Source organism: Lynx canadensis, chromosome B4 (genome assembly GCF_007474595.2).
Source record: "Lynx canadensis isolate LIC74 chromosome B4, mLynCan4.pri.v2, whole genome shotgun sequence".
Classification (NCBI taxonomy): Eukaryota; Metazoa; Chordata; class Mammalia; order Carnivora; family Felidae; genus Lynx; species Lynx canadensis.
This window is the reverse complement of record NC_044309.1, coordinates 140,136,922-140,151,031: the sequence shown is the minus strand read 5'-3', so window position 1 is coordinate 140,151,031 and position 14,110 is coordinate 140,136,922.

Genomic DNA, 14,110 nt, shown 5'->3' with positions numbered 1-14,110 from the left:
CTGTACAATGTCCCCATCACCCGCACCCTGCACGGTGTCCCCGGTCACCCCTTCCTGTACAATGTCCCCGTCACCCCCACCCTGCACGGTGTCCCCATCACCCCCACCCTGTACAATGTCCCCATCACCCGCACCCTGCACGGTGTCCCCATCACCCCCACCCTGTACAATGTCCCCATCACCCCTTCCTGCACAATGTCCCCGTCACCCCCACCCTGTACAATGTCCCCATCACCCTCACCCTGCATGGTGTCCCCATCACCCCCACCCTGTACAATGTCCCCATCACCCGCACCCTGCACGGTGTCCCCGTCACCCCTTCCTGTACAATGTCCCCGTCACCCCCACCCTGCACGGTGTCCCCATCATCCCCACCCTGTACAATGTCCCCATCACCCGCACCCTGCACGGTGTCCCCGTCACCCCTTCCTGTACAATGTCCCCGTCACCCCCACCCTGCATGGTGTCCCCATCATCCCCACCCTGTACAATGTCCCCATCACCCGCACCCTGCACGGTGTCCCCGTCACCCCTTCCTGTACAATGTCCCCGTCACCCTCACCCTGCACGGTGTCCCCATCACCCCCACCCTGTACAATGTCCCCATCACCCGCACCCTGCACGGTGTCCCCGTCACCCCTTCCTGTACAATGTCCCCGTCACCCCCACCCTGCACGGTGTCCCCATCACCCCCACCCTGTACAATGTCCCCATCACCCGCACCCTGCACGGTGTCCCCGTCACCCCTTCCTGTACAATGTCCCCGTCACCCCCACCCTGCACGGTGTCCCCGTCACCCCTTCCTGTACAATGTCCCCATCACCCCCACCCTGCATGGTGTCCCTGTCACCCTCATCGTGTGCTGGGCAGTTGGACCACGGCTGTTTCTGGACGCTATGAAAGTATCACCCGGCTCCAGGAACAGCCTTTTCTTGGTCACGTGCAGATGAGGACACTGCCAGCTCTCTGGCGTCCCCCAGAATTCAGCCCAGTGTTGCCTGTGGGCCCAGCTCACCGTCAGTGTCCCGAGCTCACGAGTTGCCGCTGGGACGCGCCTTCCCTCGGGCCCGGAGGAGGGACCTGGGGGCCCCGCTGGTGGGGCAGCAGCTGGAACTGAGATCGACCCTCACCTCCCTTCACGCTTGCCCTGGAGGTGAGCGTGGGAGTGGGGGCCCAGGCCGCAGACAGGAGGGTGGGGCCGGAGCGACGGCTAGAGGGTGGGGTGGCGTCTCTGCAGTGCCGGGGACCCTGATGGGGGGGGCTGGTTGTGGAGGGACACAGGCGACTCTCGTCTCGCCGTGGGACCATCGAAACGTTCGCCAGAGGACGGGCCTTGGCCGGAGAGTATGGCTCTTGAGCTCAGACTCTCTGGTGCCCGTGCAGCTGGGAGAAGGGAAGGTGCGTCTCACAGGAGGTGGCTGTGTGGGGCCCGGGGGGGCCGTGCGGGGTCCAAGGAGGTGGCTGTGTGGGTCCAGAGGGGGGCGTGCGGGGTCCAGGGCGGGGGCAGTGGGGGTGGGGGGGGCCGTGCGGGGTCCAGGGGGGAGGTCGTGCGAGGGGTGGGGTCTGTGCACGCTCCAGCTCCGCACGCCGGAGTCACACAGCGTGGGGTGTCATGTATCCCTCAGTGACGCTGGCCACACGAGCTGGCCCGATGCCCCCGGAGGGGACGGTTCTGCCTGTAGGTGCCGCCCGCCTGGGCCCTCCCTGCACACACATCTCCTTGCACACCGCACACCATGGACACCACACCCACAGCCCCCCCCCCCCCACGCTCCGTCACTCTGTTCCAGAAGTTTCCAGCTTGGGTGCGTCTGCTCCCCCAGGCGCCTTGGTGCGGCTCCCAGGAAGCCCGTGTGTGCGACACATACTCCTGGTCTCAGGCGCGAGCGTCGAGGGCGCACGGTGACTGCGGGGACACGACTGCTGCTCTGGCGGGCTGGTGCCCTTGCCCCTCACCTGGGCTCCGATGCCCCCGCCTGGCGGGTTGACGGGTCCGAGTCGGGGCTGAGGATGGGATGCGCGGGGATCCCAGAAACTGTATTTTCTTCCCTCCCTTTTCACAGCGGGAATTAAAGGTTAGGCTGATTTTACTTTTTCCGAGAAGAAGGATAGAGAGAAGGGCCTCGCTCTCTTTCTGTGGGGAAATCTGTCCCCGGGACGGAGAGACGTGTGGCGTCTCAGGGGCTTTTCCTCGGATAAGAAGCTGGGAGCTCTTACTTCCAGAGTCTCAGAGGGGCTCTTCCCGGGTTTCTGACGGCTCCAGCTTTCCCTGGAGACTTGAAAACAAACCGTGCAAAGCAGCAAAGACAAGAGATGAAATAAACGTTTCTAACATAGGTTTTGTATAATCGAGGTATTATTACTTCAGAAGCCAAATTCTATATTCATCTTGCGGATACGGTTAAGCAAAGATTAATACAGGTAGTTTCCCTAATGTCAGCAAGTCCGTGGGGAGGAGGTATTTTTACACACAATGGAAGGCAACTCCAAAGACCCATTTAACAAAAGGAATCAAAATCTAACAAGAATGGTCTCAGTGACACAGGGTTAGACTTGGTCCTTGCACATAAGTGATGTGACTCCCCCCACCCCCAACTACTCTGGTCTTTCATATCGTGGGACGTCATCACCAGCAGGAGGTTACAAAGAGAACAAGGAGAGACTGGGCGACTGTCCCTGACGATCCTTAGCTGTTTCTAGACCTGAACCAGCCTTATTTACAAGCAAGACCCTGGTGAAACCCAGGCTGTGGGTTCCGCTCCTGCTTTGATGTTTTGACGGGCATATGCCTAGAAAGATTGTAATTACGGGGTAATGTAAACGTGGGCTCTGCCTTTTGGGGAGCAAAGTTGCAGGTGCGTTTCCTTCCTTCTCTGCCCTACACTCTGTCCCGTGAAGGAGCGTCGTGTGTGGGCGGGCAGGGCCGAGTGAGGGGGGCGCAGGCTGAGGTCCGGAGCAGCGGGTGTCCCGGGCAGAGGAAGGGCCCTAGAGGGCCGGGGCGGGCAGTGGCGGGCGTGCTCACAGAGTCCACAGTGTGGGTTCTTCCGGAAGGCTTGAGGGGCAGCTTGTAAACGGCTCTATCCTCCCAGCTCCGACTTTCCGCTCTGCGCAGAAGCCGCGAAGCTGAGCTCAGCAGTGGAGAAGAGTTGCAAGAACGGTGTTCTGGAACCCGTGGAGGTGTGGAGGGCGCGGGGCCACGGGAGCCCCACAGGGAAGGTGCGTGCGCCTCAGCCACGGCCACGGTGCCAGCCCTTCTGGGACGGCCCCCTGCTGCCCGTGTCAGGTCTGGACGAGGTCGGCCGGGAGAGGAAACGGCGGCCCCAGCGTCCCCAGCGTCCCTGCGACGGTTCAAAGAAATCTCCTGACCTTCCCTCAGCCTTTTGACGAACCGGGACTGCGTCCCCCGCCCCACCCCGCCCTCCCCCTGCACCAGCCCTCCCTCTACCTGGCACCCTCCCTCTCCGAAAACTACCCCCCTACCCAGCACCCTCCCTCCCTCCTCCCTCCCTGCACGCTCCCTCCCTCCCCCATGCTGCACCCTCCAGGCCCCCCTTGACTCTGGGATTTTAATTCTTGCGAATAAACTTCCTCTCTGTTCGATGCACACGAGGCAGTACATGTGGGGTAAACGTAAGTCACAAAACATTATGATCAAAAATTATCTCCGTTTTTAGGTCAATAAATTACCTACATAAACGAGGACATTATCTCCACTCCCCTTCGGTTCAGGTACGCGTCTTTCCCGCTGAGGTTTTGTGTGTCCTCCGATTGGCGTCTCCGCATCCCTGACTACCCATAAGTCGTCACTTTTTGCAGTTTTTATGGTGTCTTTTGATGTACAGATGTTCACATTTTAATGCAGTCAAATTAATCGGTGTCTCATCTTCCAGTCGGTGTTTTGTGTTGGGTTTATTTGCTTTAAGCCGCGGTTCTCTGCCCGGGAAGATTTCCTGTCATAGTCTCAGAATTTGGGATCCCCTTTCACAGGCGCTCACCAGCGGACAGGACACTTTGTCCTTGGCGCCCCCTGGGGTCAGGTCCCCTTTGCTGCCTGTGTCCGGTCGGCACCTTCGTTGGGTTACGGAAGATTTACTCTATCGCCGTTTTTCTAAGGGCTTTTTGCAAACCATGAATAGTGGATTTTGTAAAGTACCCTTTTGCATACATTGAGACAATTATAAGGTTATTATTGTCGCTTAATAAGTAAACTTGCCGTGTGACAATTGTGTATTTTTCCCAAGTAAAACCACGCTGGCGCATCTTGGTTTTTAAAAAAGCTTATTTTTTTTATTGATTACTGGATAATTCTACTAGTACTTTGCTTGGGGGTTCTAACATCTACGTTCTGTTTTGTAACAGACTCACATTCAGCCCAACTGAAGGATTGGGGGGATAGTTATTCCTTTTCTAGTCTTTGCAACAGTGTTTATCAATGCAGGACGGCTTGTCCCTGGAGGGCTGACGGCATTTACTCCGCAAACCGCTGGGATCTGGTGTTCCTGAGTCACAGCACATTTATTCACTGTGCATAGGACTGTGAGAATTTCTCTTTTTTCTCCAGTTTTGAGGTTTTTGAGAACCGTATTGAAGTTTTCAAGTGCCCCCTGCAACCTTGTCGCTCTTTCCCCCTTCCGGTGTTTGCTACGGTGAGCTGGTCTCCCGGTCGGCTGACTGAGATGCTTGATCACCTCTAACCTGCTCTCCTGCCCTGTGGCCTCGCCGTTGACCGGTGTCTCCACTGCGCTGTCCTGCCCCCTGTGTGTTCTTCCTCCAGAGCCCCGCCAAGCACTTCTCCTACATTCCGTTTCTCTCATCGTGCGGCTTTTGTGTTGCCTGCATTTTGGGTGTTCTGCCCCCTAGGTCTGCGTCCTGAGCCCTTCCCCAGGGCGCCCCTTTCCAGGATCTCACGCGGGCTGATCCGAGGTACATCCACGGCCGGCCGAGTGTCTCTCGGTTCCCCTGTGCTGCGAAATTTAACCCTTCGTTAGCAACGTGTTTCACGTGTGGGTAAAAAATCACGTCTGATGAAATCGTCCGTCCTGCTCGCTCTTGGCCTCACGCCCGCGTGCGCTCCCGCAGACACCCCTCCCCGGACGCGATGTGACGCCCCCCTCGTGATTCCTGCCGACTCTCGGGCACGCAGGTGTTTCTTCGTGCGGAGGGGGAGTTGTGGACGGGCCACGAAGGTCACGCGGGGAACGACCCTGGAGAGAGGATTGTGCTGGTCTCATGACCACCCACCTGGGCCGCTCCCGCCCTCCTGTGGGGACACCGCTGTGTCAGGAGGGCTCTGCTCCTCCCGCTGCTCCGCGGCCGGGCTGACGTCCCTCCGGTGGCCGCCCACTGCCCGCCATTACGGCCACCTCTCTGCGTGGCCCGCTCCCCGCTCCCTCCCTCCCGGTCCTTGGGGGGACACATCGTTTCCGGGGAGCCCACCTGGGACTCTCCTGTGACCAGGGTCTCAGTGGTGAGGCTTGTCCGCAGGCCCGAGTCCCCTCCTGTGGCAGTCCGCCCCGCGTCCCGCCCCGAAGCCCGCGCACCCTCGCGGGCGACTCGTTGGTGAGACCCTCAGATGCGCAGGCGGGCGCGGGGATGCGCACGGCGCCCTGGGGGGCTTCGCGGCAGGGTCCTCAGGGTGGCCGCGGGGGACTAGTTGCGACCCGCGTGGGTGCCGACCGCTGCCAGAGTCGATTTCTCGTGATGGGACGTATTCTGTGTCACAAATGAGCTTATGTCTTTGGACGTCATGCCAAACGGTCTCAGCCGCGCACCGGAATCAGCTGAGTTCTGCTCAGTGGACTTAAGCTTTCGTTGGAATCACAAGTACTTCTGAGGTCATTGATCTTGAGATGAGTTTTTGCTGACCGTCCTTTTGGCAAGATGGTTGTAATGCAGCGATCAGGCTTTTTAGTGAAAACAGGGTGATGTGAGATGTTAATGGGTCTGTCCCCTCTTGGGATCCGATAACTCACATCAATATTATTTCCAGCGTCCCCGTCCTCGGCGTGTGTCCAGTGATGTGCGGGCTGAGCTGTGTTTTCCAAAAGCCACGTCGACGTCCCGACCCCGGTACCTGTGCACGTGAGCCGGGGAGGGAGGGTCTCTGCCGATGCGATTGCGTCGGGGTCACCCTGGATCGAGGGGCCCGAACCAGTGGCTGGTGTCCTTGTAAGAAGAGCGGACGTGAGCGGACACAGGGACACACAGGACAGGAGGGGACAGAAGGCAGGTGGGCCCCAGGCAGAGGCCGGGGTGCCGTGTCTACGGGGCCACGGGGCACCGGGAGCCGAGGGGACGGCAGGGCCTCAGAGGGCGGGGTCGTCCACACCTGGGTCTGGGACTCCCGGTCTCCGGACAGAGGGACCGTGAGCTTCTGCTGCTGACGCCTCATGTGAAGCTTGGTTCCTACGGCTCGGGGGACCCGTCCTCACCGCGGCGCTCTCTCCTCGGCTCCGTGCACCCGCGAGGGGAGGCGCCATGGCAGGAGGCTCATCGGTCCAGCTCGTCCCTGAGACGTCGGCGGCCGGAACAACTTCCCTGTGGACCCACACACTCGTCACAGCTGCCTGTGCTTCTGTGACCTGTTTGTTCAGAGAGGTCTTGGCTTCACGTGAAGTTCTGCCACGTGCTTCGGCAGATTGGGGTTTTCCCCCAGAAAATCCCTCTTCGGGCGCCCGGGTGGCTCAGTCGGTTGGGCGTCCGACTTCGGCTCAGGTCGTGATCTCGCGGTCTGTGAGTTCGAGCCCCGCGTCGGGCTCTGTGCTGACGGCTCGGAGCCCGGAGCCTGCTTCGGATTCTGTGTCTCCCCCTCTCTCTGCCCCTCCCCTGCTCACGCTCTCTCTCTGTCTCAAAAATAAATAAACATTAAAAACAAAAACAAAAGAAAATCCCTCTTTGCGTCAGTTCTGACGCTTCATCTTTGCGAGACTCGGAGGGCGCTGCCCACGTGGCCCCCAGGCCACCGGCGACGACGGTGCGTCCACACCCGCCCACCACGCGCACTTGTCCGGCCTCCGTGGGGACAAGCAGACGCTCCGTGTCTTTGCTGTGAACAGACGGGAGGAGCGGCTCCCTTACCAGCCACGGGGCGCCACACGTGACTTCCTGGCGTCCACGTCCCCACATCTTCCGCACGAGATGGACACAGTCGTGTTCAAATCTCCAGCCGGTTTGTGCAGCATCGGGTAAGGCAAAGTCTACGACGTGAGACCTCTTTGGCCTGGGGCAGCCATCCACGGATGGCGATTTGCATGGACGTGTGTGTCCCATACGAACGCATCTGGGTCTCATTTTTACTCTCATAAATCCAGTATGGACACTAAGATCGTGACCATAACAACCAAAAAGACCCACCTTCTGGGCATTGACCCGAGTAGGTTTGGAGAGAGTCTGTCTGAACCAGGACGGTGGCCGTCTTCCCAGCAGGCTTCACGCTCAGTGCCCCCAGGTGCCCGTTTCTGGGGTCACTGCAGGGCCGGCGGGAGGGTCGATGTGCCGGGACCCCAGGGCTGTGAGGCAGGGCGTGAGGGAACGGGGCTGGGCCTGGGGCAGGCGGCGGGGGTCTTCGGGCAGCTAAGGCCTCTCGGGGGGGAGGACGGGGGCTTTCTCATGGTGACGGGGCTCCTTGTGTGGACTCGGCCTCGGCCGGTGCCCAGCAGCCCCGAGGAATATTCTAGAAGTGTCTCCAGGACGAGGTTGGTCGGGGTCCCGGCACGGCGCGGTGGCCCCGTCCCCAGCCAGCTTCGGAGAGGTGCACGCGTCCACGTGGAGGGACGTGGCTCCCGTTCTGAGCTCCCGGGCCCCGAGTCCGGCCTTCCCCCACAGGAACTGGACGCGGCGAGAGGGGGTACCTGTGTGGTCCTGGAAACAGGCCTGTTCTTTCCGGCTCCTCCGATCCCCTCGCCCGCCCGCTGCACACACACCCCAAACAGAAACAGCAGCGACGGGATGCGAACTCTCAAGTTAGCGTTTCTGGGGATTTGACGGTCTAAACGCAGCCCCGGTCGTGCTTGCCCCCCCCACTCCCCCCTGCTTTGTGTGCAGAGCCCGAGGCCGACCCGCTTGGGGGTGGATGTCAGGCTCGGGTGAGCTGTCTCCCCGACCGCTTAGGTGGGTGAGGCTGCAGCTCGGGGAGCGTCGCCGTGGGACAGGCTGAAGGTGGTCCCCGCACAGAGCTGGCGACGCTCCCGGAGCAGAGAGGCACTGGTGGGAAGTCCACGGGCCGGGCAGACTCCGGGAGGCGCCGGGCAGCGTCTGGACCCCCGGACCTTCCTGCCCTACAGTAAGCAGCCTGCTCTCAGCCTCAACGCTGCGCTCACTGGCCGCAGGCATCGCGTTTTCAAAGCTGCAAGATCCTTCCCCACGGAATCTTCTAGGCCACCTGGCATGGCATCCTGAGATGACATCATTCTGGCCGTCTGTTCGAGCAGGGACGCGGATCGGTGTCCGGCGGTACCCGGGACACCACAGGGCCCCGAGCCCCACGTCCGGCTGCAATGGGGCCACGCGGGGGGCTCCTCCTTTGAAGAAGAGCTTGGCGGAGGTGGGCGTCCGGCCTCGATGAGGAAGGACGTGCGGGCATCCGCTCGCGGGGGGTCGGGCGCCAGCTTCCGCTCTGGTGACGGGGAAGGGACCGGGTCCCTCTGACCGGGCCGGACGGCAAGTGCTGGGTGCCGGCCACGCACATCCCGGGGGCTCCGTGGCCCCGTGCAGCCACGTCCTCCCTCGGTGACCGGGTTTAAGAACCTCCCGCCAGCGTGGGAAGGCAGGTGAGCGGCTGCACTTGCCGGAGAGTTCTGAGCGCAACACTTCGGGCCGCTGCTGCAGTTTCACGGACCATTAACAATTTGCTAATATTGTTTTAGCTTGCAAATTAGCGAGGCTCCACGGTTCGGGAAGGTTCCGTGGCTGTCATCAATCAGATGAACCTCTTCACGCATGAGATGAAAAACGATTTCTAGTCTTTGAGGCTCACACGGCAATTACGGAAACCCAAAGTTGGGGGGAGGGCGCGTCCCCCCGAAGCGCTGTTAGCGATTCTATTAACTTGATTTCTTGACTCAGAAGAATGAAGCCACAAAGATCTCAACTCGGGGACTTGACGGTTTCAGTGACGAGGAAACTGGCAATCGGGAGCGGCCGGGAGAGCCTGGGGCGTGAGGAGAGGACGGCGGGGAGGCCGCGACACCAGGCGGTGCCCCGGGGGCTCCTCTGAGGCTGCAGACAGACTTGGAAACCACCTTGGACCCCAGCCTCCCGACGGCGGGCACCGGCAAGATGCTTCTTAGTGGTCTCGTGCCATTTTAGTTTCGCTCACGGTCCAGAAAGGGCGCTGGGCCGCTGGCGGCCGGGGTTTGAACGCTGGCTCCGACAGCCAGAGACACCAGTACCCTTGTTTCCACTGTTACTGGTCCTGTAGGGAGATGCAGCGTCTTCAGGCGACAGGTCGAGCCGTGGCCGCTGCCCATCCTGGCCCGGTGGGCGCCCTGGGCCTTGGGGTCCTGAACCTGGGTCAGGGACGGGCGGTCTCTCCGGCACCTTCAGGGATTGTGGGTAGTCCCTCAGTTGGCGCTCCCGCTCATGCTAGGAACAGGCCCCACCATCGTTACTCCTTACGAGGCCAGACTGTGTCCCCCAAATTCTTATGTTGGGGCCCTGACCCCCCAGACGTTGGGACGGGACCGTGCTGGAGACAGAGCCTCTGCAGAGGCGATGAGGGAGAACGGGGTCACGTGGGGCAGCCCCCTGCGACTGGCGTCCCTGTGGGAAGAGGGACCGGGACACAGACACCCAGGGACGACCGTGCGAGGACACGGGGACGGACGGTGTGTGCACGTGAGGGAGGGAGGCGTCGGGAGACCCGGCGCTGCCCTCGGATTTCAGGACCGCGAGGCGACGAAAATCCGTTGTTGCGGCCGCCGTCTGTGGAACTGTGGTGGCGGCCCCGACTCAGAGACGGGGGCACAGGAGCCCCAGGGGTGAGCAGCCGCCAAGCTTCCGCGTGCCCGAGGGGCGGAGCTCGGGTCCCAGCCCGGGCGGCGAGGCCAGAACCTCCGCCCCGGGGACAGGCTCCCTGGGCTCCGACCTCAGACGTGCGGGTGCCGTTTGCAGAGTGTCTGGCTTCCCCCGCCCCGTTCCCGCCTGTGGTCCCGCCGAGAGCGGCCGGCGATGGGCACCGCGGGGGGCGGGGACGCGTGTGGGTCTGGGCCCTGCTCCTGCCCCCCGCCAGCACCCCGAGGGCTCTGCCGGCTCGCCTCAGCCTTGAATCATTCCCCCTTGTCCTCGCTTACTTCTTTTGGGGCCGAATTTCCTTCCTGGTCATTCACTGTTTTTCCTCCCCCCTTCCCCCTTCCCCTGTATTTTCTTCCTCTCTCTCCGTCAGTCTTTTCGTTTTTGTTTTAATTTTTTTTAACATTTATTCATTTCCGAAAGACAGAGAGACAGAGTGTGAGCAGGGGAGGGGCAGAGAGAGAGGGAGACACAGAATCCGAAGCAGGCTCCAGGCTCTGAACTGTCGGCGCAGAGCCCGACGCGGGGCTCGAACCCACCGACCGTGAGATCATGACCTGAGCTGAAGTCAGACGCTCAACCAGCTGAACCAGGTGCCCTAAGTGCTTTTAAAATAAAAAAGACCCTCCCTCCAAAATGTATAAAGTATATTATTTTACTCTGGATCTTTTTTATAACCAGGTCATTAATTCCCCGAATGTAACCTGTATTCAGGGGGATCGTCCCCACCCCCACGGCGTAGCCGCCATCACTTAACGAATAACCCGTGGTTTGGACGGGACTTAAGATGACGCCCTTGTAATTTTGACAAAGCCAGACCTATCGACTTTGGTGATTTATTGACAAACGGTACACGGCTGCCCTCTGGCCGGTCAAGAGATGGACGCTTCCTGGGTACCCGTCCCGTGCCAGCTCCACTGCACGCACTGGGCCCACACAAGCCGCCCCCCACCTGCCTCCTCTCGGGCCAGCCGGGGAGGCAGCTGGGCCGTGGTCAGGACAAGCCTCTGGCGGTAGGGCCAAGGACTGACTAGGGCCCTGGGGTCCGTGCTGGCCACACCTAGGTCCTGGTCTTTTCCGGTTTATATTTATACTAACGTATCCGAAGTGTGTGTGTATATTGCACATAAAATCTTCTTTGGTAATTATATGATTCTTATATATTTTTATAGAATATATATTGTATAAAGTGCATGTCACATATATGTATGTTATATAAAGTACGTATTATTTATCATATATAATATAAACACAGTAACATTTTACATATAATATAGAGAATATAGAACACATTTTATTTTATATAATACTGTGTATACTATAATATATATTTTATTTTATTTTTATTTATTTATTTAAAAATTTTTTTGTTAACATTTATTTATTTTTGAGAGGGACAGAGAGACAGAGTGTGAGCAGGGGAGGGGCAGAGAGAGGGGGAGGCACAGAATCCGAAGCAGGCTCCAGGCTCCCAGCTGTCAGCACAGAGCCCGACGTGGGGCTCGAACTCACAAACGGTGAGATCATGATCAGAGCCGAAGTCGGGTACTCAACTGACTGAGCCACCCAGGCGCCCCTAATATATAGTATTTTATATGACATAATAGGCTCTATTATATTATAGCTTATATTATATATAGCATATATGTATTATAATTATATAATATATACTAAATGTATTATATAAAATAAATTGTAATATATTCTATATCCTTGCAAGTATCTAAACAATGTTTTTAAATATGTGTGTGCGTCTCGTGTGTGCATACGTTTTATGTGTGTATACACATTTCATGCACATTTTACGTGTGTATGCATTGCAAAGGGGTGAGACTGCCGTCTGATGATGGGGGTAGTCAAGAGCACAACCCGGGGAGGGCCGCGTGGCCGGCAGAGGCCGTGAGCACGTGCCGGGCCTTAGCGACTGCCACGGTCCCAGGAGGCTGAGCTGGGACTGGGAGAGGTTGCAGGCACCGGAAGGGACAAGGGTCACATCGCGTGGGCGGCGGGGAGGGGCGGAGAGGAAGTGGCTGGGTCCAGACGTGCACCTGCAGCCCAGCCAGAGGGAGGAGGGCGTCCGCGGGGCCGGGCGGGACGTTAGCTGGGAAGTGGACGCCCCCCTCAAGTTTACGCTCAGGTTGCAGTGGTGGCGACGGTTAGAGGTGGCGAAGCCCAGGGGTAACTGACAGAGCCTGGAACCCAGCAGCAGCTGAGATCCACGCAGGGATGCCTGAGGACAAAGGAGGCACCTGTGTTCGTGCCTTCAGATTGGGCTCTATGGATACGACCGCCTCAAAAATCCCTGAAGGCAGAAACTATAATTAGTATGATGGACATGTTAATTGTGCCTTTACTGAAAAATTAAAAATGTAAAATGTGTGATCCCGATAAAAATACTCTGGTAAAACCATAAGGAAGGTGAATATGTTGGGAATGTCTTCTCTCTCTCCACATCTTGAAATTCGGTGAAACATTTAACTTGGCTCAACAGAATTTAGAAACTTCTGACTCTGTGGAGGCTCACGGGGATGGCATGATTTTGATAAAAATATTTGTATGGAAACATCCGTCCCAGAAAGACGGCGTTTCCAGGGCTGCGTCGGGGAGGGTACGCACTCGCGAGGTCTTTCCCAAGGACGCGTCTGGGGCAGCGAAAACATCCAGGTAGTTACGGGCAAGAATGAGTATAAATCATTGACAGAGGAGTTTGTGGTTCACAACGATGGTAGCTGGACTGATGGAGTGACTAACGGGGGACGGCGGGAGGCTCGTCCTTAGTGCGGTTACTGGATGGGGTGGCAGGGGTGCATGGGCGCCGAGTTTAGAGGCGACTCTTACTTCGTCGGTTTAAACTTTTTATTTTGAAATAACTTCAGACTCAGAAAATGCACAAGGGAAACTTAAGTCTATAAATTCTTAAAAAAGAAACTGAGGAAAATATGGAATCATAAATGTCTTTGATAAGAACAAGGAGGGAGAGTAAAGAAAGAAATTACAGAGGGGCGAGGTAGAGGGCAGAGAGTGACAACGTCCCCCTGAAATCCTAGCTCCAAGGAGCCCCACTATTTGTCGACGCTGTAAAGACAATAATGAAAAAACCAGCATTGAAACAGCAACGAGAGACTGTTCACGGGAGATACACTTTCAATCAGGACACAGGAAATTTGGGAATTTATAAAAGAGGAAGGAAAAAGTCTGTACCATGTAAGCGAAGGAAAACTGGACGGCTCCACAAACGTGAAGGTGAACTTTGAGGCCAAATACATATTAGAGATACAAGGGGCAGTTCACTGGGGCGCCTGGGGGCTCAGTCGGTTCGGCGTCCGACTTCGGCTCAGGTCATGTCAGGTCACGATCTCACGGTTCGTGGGTTCGAGTCCCGCGTCGGGCTCTGTGCTGACAGCTCGGAGCCTGGAGCCTGCTTGGGATTCTGCGTCTCCTTCTCTCTCTCTCCCTGCCCTACTCGTGCTCTGTCTCTCTCTCTCTAAATAAATAAACATTACAAATTTTTACAAAAAGGAGCAGTTCATTACCATAAAAGGGGCAGTTCAACAGGAAGTCAGACGACTACTCATTCCTAAGGATTCGCAAGCTTCTAATTTGTAAAGAAAGAAGCCAAATCTGTCACCTGCAGGGATGCTCCCAGGCCCTCTGGGAGACTGCTGGGAGGAGTCAGACTGCAGTCAGTACCCCCCCACCCCCCCGGTGACCCACGGCCGCGGCCCACCTGCGCGCACCTGTGCCGTGCCCGGAGCGCGATACGCACGCTCTGGGGGACCGCTCACGTCGCCTGCTGGAGCCAGTCCCCTCGAAGGGCCAAGGACAGAAACCAGAACGCGGTCCCCTCGGTCGGGTCGACCGGGAAGGTTTGTGACCCCAGCTGTAACCCTTCCCCTGGCCACGTGTGCCCCTCTTCCGAGGTCGGGAGAGCGTGCGTGATGGGTCGGCCAGGGCGTGCCCTGGGGTCCACGTCTCCGGTCCCTCCCCGGCGGTGCACGGTTTCCCCACGAGCGGCCCTGAGGCGGCCGCTCTGGTCTCCGCGTGCTCGGCTTCCGGAAGAACTGGCTTAAGGACGGCCTTGTTTTCTGTGCCGTGAGCTGTG